Genomic DNA, 16,333 nt, shown 5'->3' with positions numbered 1-16,333 from the left:
CTGGCACTTCTGGTTGCTTGTTGATTTTAGATTGATTGTTATCCTCCTTTTGGTTGGGGTAGGAAGCAAAGGGTTTCTACCTATGCCTTCATCTTGGCCAGAACTCCTTCTTTGGATATTTCTTTAGAGAAATATTGTACTGAAAGGACTTTACCTATTTCTGACCAGATTTTGGTGTCCCAAAAGGACAAGATAGGGTGGATGGCATGCATTTTTGGGTGCTTCCTTCACTGGGCTGATTTCTGCTTGAGTGTGTTACATGGAACACTAAAATTTGAAATATTTGGGGATCCCATTCTGATGTGGGCCTTGGAGTTCATAAAAACTCTGAAATTTAGGTATGTGTCTGAGAACACACTCCTGTCCATGCCATTCCACCAATGGAAACACATCCCCTTATTTATGACACTTTAAGTTTAAAATCATCATATAAAACACAGATGTGACTGAACGAAGTGAACATCTTAAATCATTTCCTGCCATTAAGACACTGGTGTGAATTGTTTTCAAGATGATTAACCAATCAAGGTTAAACAAATTTGGATTTGGAGTTTGATAGGTCAAAACTTCTTTGTTTTATATACAAAATCAGTTTCTCTGTATTTCACTTTTTATACTTAAAATACCATAAATGCAGTTGCCTACTATCATGATTTCATCTATCAGCCTTTAGGTTATTTTGAAATGCCTGCTCTTATAATATATTACATATTATTTCAAATATTTCATATTATACTTTACATATATTTCAAATTATTCTTGTTAAATTTTCAATAGCAATGAGCTCTGCATTTGGACCCAACTTTATGTACATTTTAAATTCAAATAAATATTATAAACTAGTGATTATAGCATGTCCTATTTCCACAAATAGTATTACCAAGGTTGTAAATTTTTCCCTCCCCTCATGCCCTCCCCCAGTCCCTATGGCTTCTCATCATTTTGATTTTCATTCATACACTACTGGCCACAGGTGAACAAAGGGGCAAAGGTGATGTGTCTCTGTTTCAGAGGAGAAAGGGCACAGTGGGCTTCACCCTCAACTGTGTGGATTAACCAGTTCTGCTCAAGGTTGCAGTTCTTCCCCAGAGATACTAGAAGCCGCTTGCCCACTGTACCCTGGACCTGCTGACTCTACTGGCTGAATCTTGCCAATGGGACCTTGGCAAGGAGAGGGGGTCACAGACTGGAATCAGACTATCAACTTTCCCAGTTCCTTGTGTTTTCTTCATATGTGTGCCCAAAGATAGTGGCCACAGTTGTTCTCCATGAACTTAAAAATAAATTAACAAGTCCAGGCTACATAGAAGGTAAAGGGGAAAAAATATTTAACTACTAAATGTGAATCAACCCTTTATTAAGTTATTTAGAATAAAACACAAGCAAAATCTACTAAGCGATCTACCAGTTCTTCCAAATGCTAATCTTAAAGTCTAAGTTCTGTGTGTGTGTGTGGCGGGGGCGGGGGGGGGGCAATGCTGTGGCATGAAGACCATGACTTCCCAGCTTGAAATGTGAGAAATTCCTTTTACCATAATTATATCAGGGAAGTTGTGTCCAGCCAAGCAGGCTTCACTTTCTTACATCATAGAGCTTTATAAGGTCAGGCAACATTTCAGAACAACTTAATCTCATCTTTCATCATCTATTGTGGTGGAGCTGAAGCTGTCTACTTCCAAATTCATATGCTTGTAAGTTTTTCATGTTGTACTAAAATTAGGCACCTATGTGTTTACTCTCCAGGTAATCTTGTGTGGAATATAGAAGTTATTCTTTTTTATAACTGAGGTAATATTGTCTTTCAAAGCAAATGTTATAACTCAGTTCAGACACCTTCATTGTTTTACAGACTGATGACAATCTAACTAATCATCCTGTTTCCTATAGCCCAGTTCATCTCTGATCCCAGACTCTTCCTCTGAACTACATTAGTACCCCCATCTCTCTATATCATCTTCGATCTCTGTGCTGTTGGACTTCCTCATCAATCTCTTAGCTATAGAGGGAGGGCAGAGGGCTGCCTTCTGACCCAGTACCAGGAGCAGAGTGAGCACTCTCTCCCCAGCCTTCTCCAGCAGCTCTGCCCACCTGCCCTTCAGCTGGCTCTGCAGGTGGCTAACAGTCAGGTTAACTCAATATTCCCAGCTGTGTCACAGTTCATGAGCTATTAAAATTTGAAACATATTTATTCTCTAGTTAGGAAGGTTCAGATTTCTGGTACTAATATTAGACTAAGCCTTAGGCAAAGGGATGGTATCTCTCTCCTGAAAATGGGGCACTGAGATTCTAGTACATTTTTCAGAGATAAGATTTCCTAGCTTGGTGTCATTTTAGCCATTATACCTGATTGAAAATTCTGTTATTTCATTTCCAGGTGCATCTTATTCTTGTGGACTTAAATGGCTTATTCACATCATTGCAGACTTCCCATAAAATAAATTAACAAATTCAATTCACTTGTTTACCCATCTCAACATTTAACAAGTGTTTTTTATCTGCTAAGAATAGTGGGAAATTCCTGGAATCTTATAATCTGCCAAAAAGACAAGTATATGCCTAAATATAACCAAGGTTTGAACTAGGAGAAGTATCATAAGAAAGACACAAAACAAATTCTATAGCCACTTAAACATCTCTTCCAAATTGGGACAATACAGATTTCATAAAAGACTCAATAAGGAGATACATGTATCATATGAAATGCACTTTGAGTAACAGGTTAGATTTTCACAAGTGGATATGTGTATTCAGAACAGGATGTTGTGTGGTTTCCATGAAAGAGCCTGATGGTAGAGAGATACAGAATCAATTTGGGAATAACACTTAGTCCTGCTTTCCTTAAATATAAAAAAATATAAAGGAAACTAGCAAAACATAAAATGGAAAAGTAGATCTGAGGCCCTTGAAAACCAGGCAGCAATTTTACCTTTTACATACAGAAATAGGAAGCTGTTGAAAGTTAATGGACCAATGAGACTGGGTCAAAGATGGCAGCATACAAAGATCCTGAGCTCACTCTTCCTACAGAGACAACAAATATAGAGCTGCATGTGGAATAATTTTCCTCTGGAAAGAATCTGACAGCTACTTGAATATTGCCTCCACAATGAAATATAAAAGAGATGCATGGAGATGGGCAAGAGAGCAGAGACAGAATCTCTCCTGGGACCCCACCTAACCATGAAGACCCACAACTGGAAGGGATCAAAACAAATATGGAATTCTCCTCTGAAGAGTGAAGGGACTGTGCCTCACATCAGGCACCCTGACCCTTGGATTTGATGCTGGGAAGATGAGGCCCCCAAGTGACTGTTTTACAGAATTAATGAGGATTAAATCTAGGAGAACCACAGGACTGTAGGGAATAAAGAACCTGCTGGGTTTTTGGGTTTTTAAAAAAAATCTTTATGGGCACTTGATTCAAATGGCCGGCAATCTGAGAAGACTGCAGGTTTGTACCCTAACAGACCATCTTGAAGAACCTGCTCTTAAAGGGCACATGCATAGAGCCTTTCACCCTGAGATTCAGTGCAAAAGCAGCAGATTGAAAGTACCTATGTAACAGGGTGCAGCCAGGCCCCCCCCACCCCCCGCCTGAGTAGGGATTTGTAGTCGAGTCCAGAACTCAGGGTGTCCAGGAAATATTAAAAAAACTATAGGGTGTCCTCACCCCCACATGGGGGATGGGACATATGGAGCAGGAGCATTGAGAGTTGTTCTGCATAGCAACAGTTTTGCAACTAACCTCAGGAATGGTCATTTAATACATCTATAACTTTTTACTGGTTTCATGGATATGTTAAATAGCTATGGCCATGCTTGGAGCCAGGGAGATAGGAGTGACCTCAACCCATGATGTAACAAGGAGGCGACTCCCCCTGGCTACAGTGCCTGCATGAGAGCTTGGAGATGATTGGCTCCATGCCTGCCCAGACTTATTATGGCAGCCCAGTAAAGCTGGAAAAATACAGGGATGCTGGCAGGTGTAGTCGATTGTGGGAGGAGTTGGAAATGGGGTTGCATAGGAAGATTGGCACTGGCATTTAAACTCAGGTGCCATAATCATGCTAGGTTAGGGCCCACATGGCTTTGGCAAGAAGAGAGAACCACATGGCTTTGGGGTTCCCATGACATGCAGTTAGGAAGCTGGGAAGCAAGGTATAGCAGCAATGTAGAGCTCTCTCTTAGCAGTTTGGAAGAATGCAAGAGAGATGCTTCAGGAAGGAAAGGGGTGAAAGGACTCTTGCTGACAGGCCATTAGAAGGTACCACTCGGGTCTGGATTAAGAACTGGAGATCATGGGGGTGACACAGCTGATGGTGCTGGGAACCAAGGGAGGCCTGCCATGGCCAACAACAGACTAGTGGGAAGAATCAGGGGCTACCTGAGCTTCTATTTCTTTTCCTGAGATACAGTACCCCAGACTGGGCAAACAGGGGAAGGAAGGACTGTGTGTGCTCATGGGTGTTTTAAGAGACTTTGGGATTTTAATGAAAACATTAAGTCATTACTCTTAAGTCTGTATAACTTTTGAATAGATCATTTATTTCCTTTTCACCAATCTCTGACACTGAGAGCTATAATTCCCTGGTGGCGGGCAAGGCAAACATAGTACAGGGGGCCCTGAAAGAAGGGGAGGGGAGTCCATTTGGTAATAGTATATCATTCACTACCACCCCGGGCCTGTTCTGTAACATCTAGACAATAAGTAAGGGAGACACACTTACTAAACTTACAGCAACTGCCAGAGAAAAAGTAATCTACTGGGGCTTTCTCCAAGGATAGAACTGCTGGTGAGTGCCATTTTTACAATGCCATCCTCACATGCTGGTAACAGAGCTGGCTGGTGCCATTTTTTGGTGACCTTCCTCTATGCTGCTAATACTGGAAGGCATTCTCCACCTACTCCATGCAGCAGCTAGGCTGAACAAGCTCCCCACCCCTGCCTGCCCCACGGTGATCCACAACACAACTGAACCAGGTGAATATCCTGAGCCCTGCTCACTCCACAAGGCAGCTGCACTGCCACCAGACCAGGGCAGTACACCATGGCTCATATTCCCTGTGCCACAACAGCTAGGTAAGCATACCATGTCCTATCCTCACTTAGCAACCATGCCATAAATAAGCAGGGAGAGCACACCAAGCTCACCACACTCAGGAGAAAAATGGATGAACATAGTGAGAACTTGAACAAAGAGATAGAAAATTTAAAACAAAAATACCAAACAGAAGTTATAACAGAACTGAACAATACACTAGAGGGGTTCCACAGCAGACTAGATGAAGTAGATGTACATATGAATCAGTGAGCTGGAGGACAAAATGATGAACATACCCAGACATAGCAGCTAAATGAGAAAGTAATTTGAAACAGTGTTAATATCATAAGGGGCTTCTGGGATAGCATCAGGAATAAAATTTGCAATATAGGTGTCCCAGAGGCAAAGACAGAGAGGATCAGAAAAATTATTTTAAAAAATAAATGCTGAAAACTTCCCTAATCTGGGGAAAAAAACAAACATCCAGTCATAGTGTAGGGTAAATGGAGGCAGTCTGGCTTCCTCACCCAGATGTCTGGGAAACTAAGATAAGCTGTGTTCCCACAGCCTTGAGACTGGGTCCAATAAGCTGTTCCCATAGCCTTGAGTGGGCCAGCATGTGCAGAATCATACTGTATTATACAATATTCTGGCTCTCTGTTGTCTTTGTGTACAGGTAGCCTATTAGGGAGTTAGGGGCTTCCTGCTGGGGGACACATGTGACTCACACAGTGGGACACATAGCTTGCAGCATATGTGGATCACCCACCCTTGTATAAAGAAAGACATGTCAAGCATCCCCACGGCTCCATGCATTTTCTTCTGTCCAAATCCAGGGTGAGTCTCTCTGGCCTTGAATGGTTGCAACACCAGGAAGCCCAGAGAGTTCCAGATAATATAAACCCAAATTGAACTACACCAAGATACATTAGAATTAAAATGGTAAAAGTTAAAAATAACCTTAAATGTTAAAAGACAAGAGAAGAAAAATGAACTAAAATTACAATAATTATTACGGGAAGCATAAAATAGAAAGGTATAAAATGTGCCATTGAAAATACAAAACTTAAGGAAGAAGTAAAAGTGTAAAGCTTTGGAATGTGTTCAAATTTAATTTGCTATCAACTTAAAAGAGACTGTTATATATAGGATATTATATGTGAACCTCACAGTAACTACAAAGAAAAAATGTAAGCACACAAAAGAAAAAGAAAAAGGAATCTACTACAGAAAGTCATCAAACCATAAGGAAAGAGGGAAGAAGAAAGTAACAAAAAGGAATTACCAAAACAGCCAGAAAATAATGAACAGAATGGCATACTTACTTTTCAGTAGTTACTTTAAATGTAAATAGTCCAAATTTGCTAATCCAATGAAAGAGAGTAAGAATGCCTGCCCAGTCCAGGTGTGGATCATTTGGTTGGAGCTTCATCTCATAACCAAAAGCTTTCAGATTCAATTCCCCATCAGGACACATACCTAGGTTGCAGGTTCACTCCCTGGTCTGGGTGAGTATGGGAGGCAACTTATTGATGCTTCTCTCTTGCATCAGTGTTTCTCTCCCTTTCTCTCTCTCTAAAATAATGAAAAAATGTCCCAAGGTGAACAGAAGATAGAGAGAGAGAGTGAGAAAAGAAGAAGAAGAAGAAGAAGAAGAAGAAGAAGAAGAAGAAGAAGAAGAAGAAGAAGAAGAAGAAGAAGAAAGAAAGAAAGAAAGAAAGAAAGAAAGAAAGAAAGAAAGAAAGAAAGAAAGAAAGAAAGAAAGAAAGAAAGAAAGAAAGAAAGAAAGGTAGGAAGGAAGGAGGGAGGGAGGGAGGGAGGGGGAGGGACGGAGGGAGGGAGGGAAAGAGGCTAAATAGGTAAAAAAATACACAAGATGGAAATGCCACCTACAAGAGACTTCAGAAGTAAGGACACACATAGATGGAAAGTAAAGAGATGGAAAAAGATATTCCATGCAAATAGACACAAAAAGAAAGCTGGGCCACTATACTTACATCAAACAAAGTAGACTTTAAAACAAAGACTGTAATATAAGATGAAAGAAGGGCACTATATAATGATAAAGGGATCAATAGAGCAAGAAGACTTAGGACATAGGACAAGCAAAGTATAGAAAGCAAATATTAATAAACTAAATGGAGAAACTAAAATCAATACAATAATTGCAGGAACTTTAATCCCCTACTTAACAGCAATAGATAGACCACCTAGACAGAAAATCAATAAGGAAACATGGCAGAAAATTATTCTGAGTTCATCTGGAGGCAAGAAGAGTTCAGAGTGAGGGCAAGTCTCTCAGTTCATGTTGACCCTTTTGCAGAAATGCTGAGTAGATGAGTTTTTAGTAAAAAGTAACATTTTCACAGGTATGCCTCAAAAGTATGTAAATCTGCATTTCTTAAATGATTAGCAGAGTACTTGACAGCATTTATCACCTGCATGAACAGAAATATTTATTGTGCGTGGCACTCTTCCAAGGTCTGGAAAGTTGTGGGCAAAGGTTAGTTTTAAAATTAACAGTTAAAAACTGGAGTTTTTCTCAGTTGTAGTAAATGCAACAAGGGGCTACTGGAAGCAAAAGTATTGAGAAAAATCAATGTTCCCTTTACTTTATTCTGAGAGTGGCTGGACATGCCACAAAATACTAATCATGACTATTAAGCAAACCTGTGTAGACTTAGCATCTATGTAGTGAACACCACTGTACTTCAGATATTGTGCTAAATGCTTTACGTATGTCATCTAACTTTGTCTATTTATTATCATTTTTGTTGTTGTTGGTTTTCCTTTTTGCAGAGTGGATAGAGCAAGTTCCTATTCCATCTCCCAGCTGCAAAAAGTTATTTAATATTATGTCCTCAGATAGAGGACATATCAGATATTAAAGTGATAAGAACAGATACTATACTTGATCTTAGCCAAAAAGGCCAAGAAGCAATTATTTATTACCAGTGTTGAATCTGAGATATACAGTGCTTATCTTCTTGAGTAACTGGTGGTTTCTGATTGTGATCTCCTGTTTTGGTCATTATCTGTGGGAGTCCTGAGTTCTAAATTGGATGTCTTTCCTTCAGAGAAGTCAACAATTAGTGGCCATCACCAACCATGAACCAATTCAGTCCCTTAAAAATCTTAGGTCAATAGGAGAGTCACGTGTTCAGCTTCCAGAGGCCTAAGCCTCACAATTTGCTATTGGTACCCATTCTCAAGGTGATATCTCACCTGGGTATCCAGTTCTCACTTTTGGGGGATTTTATTTTGGTTTTTATCAGAGAGAATGGATTTCCTGGAGAGATCAATTACTTCTCACATGACCAACATTTTCTCCAAAAGTGTGATTTCTCCAAAACTGGTGGTTCCACAAAAGAGAAATTAATGTGGAAGAGGATATTGCTAGGAAATTGGATAAAGTAGATAAACTTAAAATATATTTTGGAGGAAGAAACTACTAACTTTGCTAGTGATTTTATATGTAGGTTTCATGAAAGGAAATATTCTTAGGACTTCCAGAGTTCACCCCTGAGAAATTGGGATGGTGGTAATATCTTTATAGAGGCTTCCTGGGACTGCAGACAAGGGTTGCATTTTGCACACATTAATTTTGCTAGCTCCTGCTTTTATTCAGAAAAAGCTTTAATGTTAAGTGCCAAGACCAACTTTGATATTTAATTTTTACCTTGTAAATTGATGAGAAAATGTCAGTAATATCTTGGGAATACATGTATGCCTGTTCTCAGGGAATGCTGATACTTCGTCTCTTTTTTAAAAAAAATATTATCATCCTCACTTGAGGACATTTTTCATTGTTTTTAGGGAGAGAGGAAGGGAGAGATAAAGCAATGTGAGAAATATCAATCGGTTGCCTCCCATATGCACCCCAATCGGGGATCAAACCCACAACCTAGGTACATGGCTTGACCGAGGACCAAATCTGCAACCTTTTGATCCATAGTACAATACCCCAACCAACTGAACTACACTTGCCAGGGTGGTATTTCATCTTGCAAATAAAACTTGGTTGGCCTGCTTTTCTATTTAAGATAAAAAGCTAGTGAATATTTCAAGCAAGTATGATTAAAGGAGATAAATGAATGCAAAATCTTACTATTTTTTAAATCTTTGTGGAAGGATTTATGGAAAAAGGGCTGTGGAATTTGTCCCCAAAGACTGAATGACAGGGATTTAATGTAGTTTAAGCTGTCTCTCTGTATCTTTATTTCTTGTTTGGTTTTTAATTTCTTTTTTTAACCAAATTCTGCAACCAGGAAACATAATCTGTGTGAAGGATCAGTACATGCTCTCCAGTTCCTCCCTGGAACCTGCTCTTCTTGTTGGTGTATCATGTATAATATCAGTAAATGGGTTTTGAGTCAGCTGTGTTGACTTTGGTTTTCAGAGAATCTAGAAGCTCCAGGGTGTTGAAAGGAGGTCCATGCTCAGAGACAACATATGCCCACATTATCATAGCCCTGGTGAAAGGAGCTATGTTGTGACTTCCACTAAGTGGTCAATAAGATGTGAGGTGCCTTTGCAAGCAGCTTCCACTGGGTTCTTGCACAAATGAAGAAAAACAGACAGCAACCATTGACAAAAGTGCTCTTTCCTTTCTGCAGCTTCCCCTTCTGCCACAGTGGATGGGGTAGAGGTGGGAGGTCATTCTACTTCATTTTCCTGGACTCGCTCATACAGCTTATGTAACTGGAATGTGGGCAAGTGGTGAATCTGATAGGGGAACTCAAGAGTTAAAGATTTTAGCCTTAGTTGGTAGGCTTAAGTGACTAATACATATGAAAGCTGTTATTCCAGGAACTGGAATGCATGATTTCAGGAGGTTGACAAGCAATTCAACCTTTCTGTTCCAGGGGTCTGCCAGTGATGGAGATGGTATCTTAGCCATTGCCTTCCAGGGAAGAAATGGCTCTGATGAAGATAAAGAATGGTGGATCAATAGGTAGTGTAGTAATAGAAAAATCAATTCTGAACTGCAACTCTTATCCAATTAACCTTTTCTTCTAAACTTCTTACCTACCCTTCTATCCAATTAACCTTTTTCCAAACCCTTTACTGACCATTTCTTCTCCTTATAAAAATGTCAGCTTGAAAGGAGATGTTAAGATGGTTTTTAAGGGTACCTAACCTGCCATCTTCTAAGATCACTGGCCATCTAAATAACATACCCGTAAAGATTCAGTCCTTGTCTCTACTTATTGGTTCTGGTAGTGACAGACAGCACAAACTCCAACTTTTCTAGTTTCAAGTCCATTTGAAACCCTGGGATAATATAGCCTAGCTCTCCAAGTAGTATTTCCCCTTGAAAAAGGTAGAAACTTGGCCAGGTTTTCTCACATAGTTTATGTGTGTTCTAAACACACACTTACCAAACTTCTGCTTGTGTTATCTGCTGATGTCCCATTGGCTAAAAATGTCATGTGACCAAGCCTATCATCAGTATGGTGGGGGATCCATGAGGACATGGATTCCAGAAGGCAGCATATTCAATGGATCCCTGGTGGCCAGTAATGTGACCAAACCCAAAACCCTGACTCATTTCCCAGAATACACCAAGATCTTTTTCACCTCAGGGTGTTTTCACAGTCCCTTCTTTTATTCATTCAGCCAGTGTTTTGAAACCCACCAATACTGGGCAAAATGCTCAGTGCTCTGGTGAATCTTCCCTTCTGAAGAGGGAAAGCACACAATTAGCAAGAGCAGAAATAAACCAGGTAACTTTAGATGTTGAGAAAAGCTCTGGAGAAATCAATCAGGGTAGTGGGTAGAAAGCACTTGCCTGGCAGAGTGGAGAAGTGGAGTGAAGTGAGGTCAGGAAGGCCTTCTGAAGGGATGGCACTGAAGTCTGAATGATGACAAGGCTGTGTGGCATAGAGGCTGTGAGTTCCAGACAAGACCCAGCTCATGCCCCTGCACCAAAGCCCTCTCTCACCTGCCCTTTCCCATGTCCTCTTGGCACAGCTGGTAGCTTCTCCTCTTAGCCTCATGCTCTCTTCCTTCCTTAGGGTTTCTCTGTCTGCCCAATGGAAAGTGGCCAGCCTGTCCTCACCACTCCCCACCTCATTTACTCCTTAGGAGAACTTACTACAATTCTTTATTTAAGTCCCCAATAAACTATAATTCTGTGAAGATAGTATTGTGTCTGAATTTTTCTGAAATGTTTTCATAGATTATGCTTATTCAACATTCAAAATAATTGCTAATAGAAAGCATACATGCATGCACAGTTACCCCACAGCTGGAAGTGTGACCACAGGGGTTTGGAGTGCTGGGTGGAGTAGGTTCCTGTGTCTGGTTCCTGATAACAATAACTTCTGCTGCCCCTGTCTCCAGACTGGGTTGGATTCCTTCTGGAGGCTTCATTGCAGGGGCTCTTCAGAAATTCCCTGACTCCACATTTAAGGTCAGCACTGCCCAATAGTTTTCAATAAATTTAAATCCTGGAGAGAAAGCCTCAAAGTCTTGACCATTCTTCCATAGTGGACTTTCCTGGGATTCTTACAAAAAATTCCTAACTCTTTCTCCTGCTGCCTTCAAATACTTCATTAAAAAAAAGATTTAATGATGTTTCATTAGACACTACTTCCTGTGAACAATGATAGCAGTTCTCAATCATAGTATGCTTTCCACATACCAGACACATGAACCATATTATCACCTCCCATTACTACAGTCCTACAATGTAGAAGTTCTCTTATCCAGCTTTCAGATGAGAAGGCAGAGGCTTGCTGAGGTCCAGCAACTTCCACAATGTTATTCAAGAACTAAATGGTAGATGGGGCCTTCAGACCCTCATGAGTCTGGATCTGATGATCTTCCTACCACCCCCACTACTGTTGTCGTGACCCATTCAGCATAGGAAATGGAAATACAGACCACTGTGCCTTGATCCCAAATCTGAAATCCAAAACTTTCTAAAAACCAAAAGTTTTTTCTGCGGAAAAACGGACCTGACTTGACCTGAGCTCATTTTTCAGTAAAACCTGAGTGGATGCAAATCTCTTTATAGAAATGGCTTATTTCATTTGTTATGACTATGCATGCTTTTTCCCTCAAAAATATAATGTGTTAGGGACTTCCAGTCAAAATGGAGGCATAGGTAAACACAACCCACCTCCTCACACAAATACAGAAAAAAATTAAAACTAGACCACAAAACAAATATCATCCAGAGCATCAGAAAATAGAGCTGTCTGATAGCCAAGGATTTAAAGAAGCCACATTTATCCAGATGGGTGCCTTTTCTATAACAGACCATGCTACTAAGACAAGGAGTCAAAGCAGCTCTACCTAATACAGAGAAACAAACACAGGGAGGCTGCCAAATTGAGGAGACAAAGAAATATGGCCCAAATGAAAGAACAGAACAAAACCCCAGAAAAAAAAAAACTAAACAAAATAGAGATAACCAACATATCAAATGCAGAGTTCAAAACACTGGTTTTCAGGATTCTCTAAGAACTTATTGAGTACAACAGGATGAAATGAAGCTTACATTAAATGAAATAAAGAAAAATCTACAGGGAACCAACAGTGGAGGGGCTTACTTTCCATCAGGCACTTAATATACATCATTAGACAGCCTTACAACTCCATAAGGTTGCTTTTATTATTTCTGTTTTACAAAAAAAGAAAATTGAGGTTCAATAAGCTTAAATATCTGCTTCCAATTGTACAGACAGAGGGTTAGGGTGAGCACTGAGGGTCCAGGTCCTCTCTGGAGCTTCACAGTAACATCTTCTGAGATCAGCACTCCCTGTGGATCAGCTTCAGGAGAGTTGTGGGAAGAAGGTACATTCTTTCTGCTCTTCTATTCTTACTAGCATTAAGTGATAAGATGAAATATGTTTTTAATCTTAATACTCCTGAATGTGGTAGGAAGAGCCCTTGACCTGGAGGGATCAAATATCAATACAGCTACTCTGGTGTGTGATTTAAGACAAGTGAAAAAATATTTTGGCCTCAATCTCTTCATTTGTGGAACAAAGACCATTATATTCAGTCCCCATGTTGTTATGGGGATTACATTAAGTAAGAGGAAGACTAAATGCATAGACCACTTTTCCCTCCACATAAGGGTCACTATTAGAATCTTAGTAGAACATAGCTGAAAAGACATTGAAAAGAACAAAAATCTACATTTATAAGGTTTTAATATTATCACTCCTTCTTTATACAGTACTTCTTTTCTCAGTGCTCAGTAAAATATGCCATTAATTTCAACATTGTTTATAATGACTAGCAGTAACCTTAAGCCCACCAATGGAGATGGCTAAATAAAGAGTGGTGATCCATACAATAGAATATTGTGAAGTCCCTAAAGAAGTGTTCTTTAGGTAGTGATACAACCACATTGAGGAGACAAAGAAATATGGCCCAAATGAAAGAACAGAACAAAACCCCAGAAAAAAAAAGTCCCCAAAGAAGTGTTCCCAAAGACATGCTAAGGGGAAAAAGTAAAGGCCAAAAAGTAATTATAGTATTTGTGTTTTTGGTTTTTTTTTAATTTTATTTATTTATTTTTAGAGAGGGAAGGGAGGGAGAAAGAGAGAGAGAGAAACATCAATGTGCAGTTGCTGGGGGCCGGGGCCTGTAACCCAGGCATGTGCCCTGACTGGGAATCGAACCTGTGACACTTTTGGTTCACAGCCCGCGCTCAATCCACTGAGCTATGCCAGCCAGGGTGTATTTGTGTTTTTAAAATGAGAAAACAGATCCATTTATTGTCATGTTAGACATCAAATACCTCTAAAAGAATATGAAAGAAATTGGCTTGGTTCTCTCTGGGCTGGAGGAGAGAAGGGAGATGTTTTTATTTAGTAGCTTTTTATTCCTTTCAATTTAGAACACCATGAATATATTATCCATTAAGCATTAAAGTTACAAATAAAAATATCTGTACATGACTTTTTGTCACATGGAGAACTCCAAGCTCAAATGCTACACAAATACACAGTCTTCTCTCATTATGTGTCATTAGAGTGGCTCATAGCTAATGGGCTCTGTTCTTAGTTTCACTGTGTTCTCATTTAGGTTGGATGTTTTTCCTCCCATTTTGGTCACTGGAGAGCATGCTGCTGGGTCAGGCCAGTCTACACTGTCCTCTTGCTGCTGGGGTCCCCATGCAGTATTGTTCCTTGGCCTGAACTCTCAGCCTCTGGTCCAAGCAATCACCTGGGCCTGGACTCAACCTTTGGTCAGTGTCAGGTCACAGAATTGGGGGACAAGAGGAACCTGAACTTGAAGATGGGCTAGACTGGTAGGCAGGAGCCCTGAGGGTCTGTGGTGACCAAAGCCAAAGGCAAGGTCAGAGCCTGGGGTAGAGTAGGAGGAGAAGGACTTGGGCCAAGGTCCAGAGAGCAAAGCTGCTCAGATGGCATCAGACAGGACTGAAACCCAGCACAAAAGTATAGGTTTGTCATTCAAGCTGGTACTAGGAAGAGAGGTCAATTTCCAGAAAAAACAGCTTCACTGATGTCCACACCAGGACAGACTATGACACTGGCCCTGGACTGGCTTTAAGCACTTTTCCTGCTGAGGACACATGGGAGACACAGGATTTTGTAAGTGCACAGGTTACATGTAGCGAGACAGAATGACATTCTCGCCTCTCCTACATCCAGTGTGTCTAGCCCAAATTTTACCCCCTAAGAAGCCATTGGTCATGGTGATCTCAACATACCTTTACCATCGGTTCCTTGGAGTTGGGTTGAATGATTGTGGGTCAGCACTGATGGTTCAGGAGGCAGACTGGTGATTTCAGTGGCATTGTGTAATTGTGTCACAAAATAAATTCCACAACCTGTATTGTGGGACTGAAGGCAGTGCCCAACTGCCGTGGAGCCATGTGTTCTTTGTTCCTATTATGATGAAGGGATTTACGTTGTGCCCAATTTAGTCCCACAATGCAAATCCTCTGTCAGAGCTGTTTTTCAGTCCTCCTGGATTCAACAGCCATAGTCAGAATCTCCAAGGTGCATCCATTGATCATCAATCTTTATGCTGGTTCAATAGCAGCCTTAAAGTGACAAATACTATATCAGGTCCCACCTGTAGGCTCTCTGCAGAGGTAGTACAAATGCCTGGATTGTCAAGTTCAGGTTGAAGAGACAAGTGGGAAGGAAAATGAACACAGATCATCATAAATCAGTTGTTTTAGGCAGGACACCTGCCCCATCAGTCTCTGTGACATCCAAAGGAAAAAATGGTGATCTAGGGTTACCCTCAGGCAATGCCAGCAGCCACAGCACTGAAAGGTCATATCTATTACCATCAGCATTTCTCTCCCCTGGGCTGTTTTTTGAGTGGATGTCAGTCATACTTATCTCATGCAGAAGGCACGTTCATCAGGCCACAACATTGCTGCTCATATTTGGTCTGATAAAATGTCTTTCTTTCTTTATACCCTGTCTTTCTTTTTTTCAGAATTTGTTTAGCTGCTGTTAAAAGGTGACTCCTTTCTTCCTCACCACTCCACCTTTATGTTTAAAGGACTCAAGTTCTTAAGCCAAGTTTTATTTGCCTCCTATTATTTTAAAGTTAAAAATGATTATTTTAAAAACATTATAGTAACCAAAACACCTGGTACTGTCATCCCCATGTCCAGAAGGGATCCATGCTTTTCTGGAAGAAGCCACTGGCCTTTACTAATCATATCATGTTCAGCAGAAAACAATTTGGCACTCTGTATGTAATATCAGAAGTCAGGGGAGGGCTCCAAACACAATCTTCACCAAAAACAAAATCAAGACAGAAAAGCGCAGCAACTGCTGGTGCCAGCTGCAAGCACCACACAGCAGAACCCTTCCAGCTCCGTAGAGGTCTCTGAGAATGGAGCAGGCAGGAGCACAAAAGACACACTGTGACAACCTCCAATGGAAGCCAACTAGCACCCCAGGGCCGACCAACAGGAAGAATTGATAGCACTGTCTGGAATTCTCCACCCCCAGATCAAGTCAGTGCATACTCAGCCTATTTGTTCTGAAAAGTCTGCGCTCTATGTGGCATACCAACTGAAGCTTCATCCTTAGTCACTCAGGCCCTCATGGACCCCTGTGGACTCTATAGGTCTCCTCTTTAAAAGCATTATTGACATGAACCTGGGAGGTGATTTTCCTGGCATTCTTTCTCACCAGACTCATTCCAGCTCCCTCCTAGCTGATGATAGAAAACTTTCCAACATGTCATTCTCTCATTTTGTCATCCTTGGGCAGCTGTACAAAGGTTATATGGAACTTTACTTGCTAGTTAAAGAGAATCTAGGACAGTCTTAGAGGGTT

The 16,333-nt window shown here is 40.7% G+C and overlaps 1 pseudogene; it reads right to left on the bottom strand.

The window, feature by feature from the left end:
• Positions 1-7,821: 7,821 nt before the first annotated feature.
• On the bottom strand, positions 7,822-7,984 carry LOC123825877 (annotated as a pseudogene).
• Between the last annotated feature and the right edge of the window lie 8,349 nt (positions 7,985-16,333).

The sequence above is a fragment of the Phyllostomus hastatus genome, unplaced genomic scaffold (genome assembly GCF_019186645.2).
Source record: "Phyllostomus hastatus isolate PE091 unplaced genomic scaffold, TTU_PhHast_1.1 phas_contig_65, whole genome shotgun sequence".
Classification (NCBI taxonomy): domain Eukaryota; kingdom Metazoa; phylum Chordata; class Mammalia; order Chiroptera; family Phyllostomidae; genus Phyllostomus; species Phyllostomus hastatus.
The sequence above is the reverse complement of the archived record's forward strand: the minus strand, read 5'-3'. Positions and strand labels throughout refer to the sequence as shown.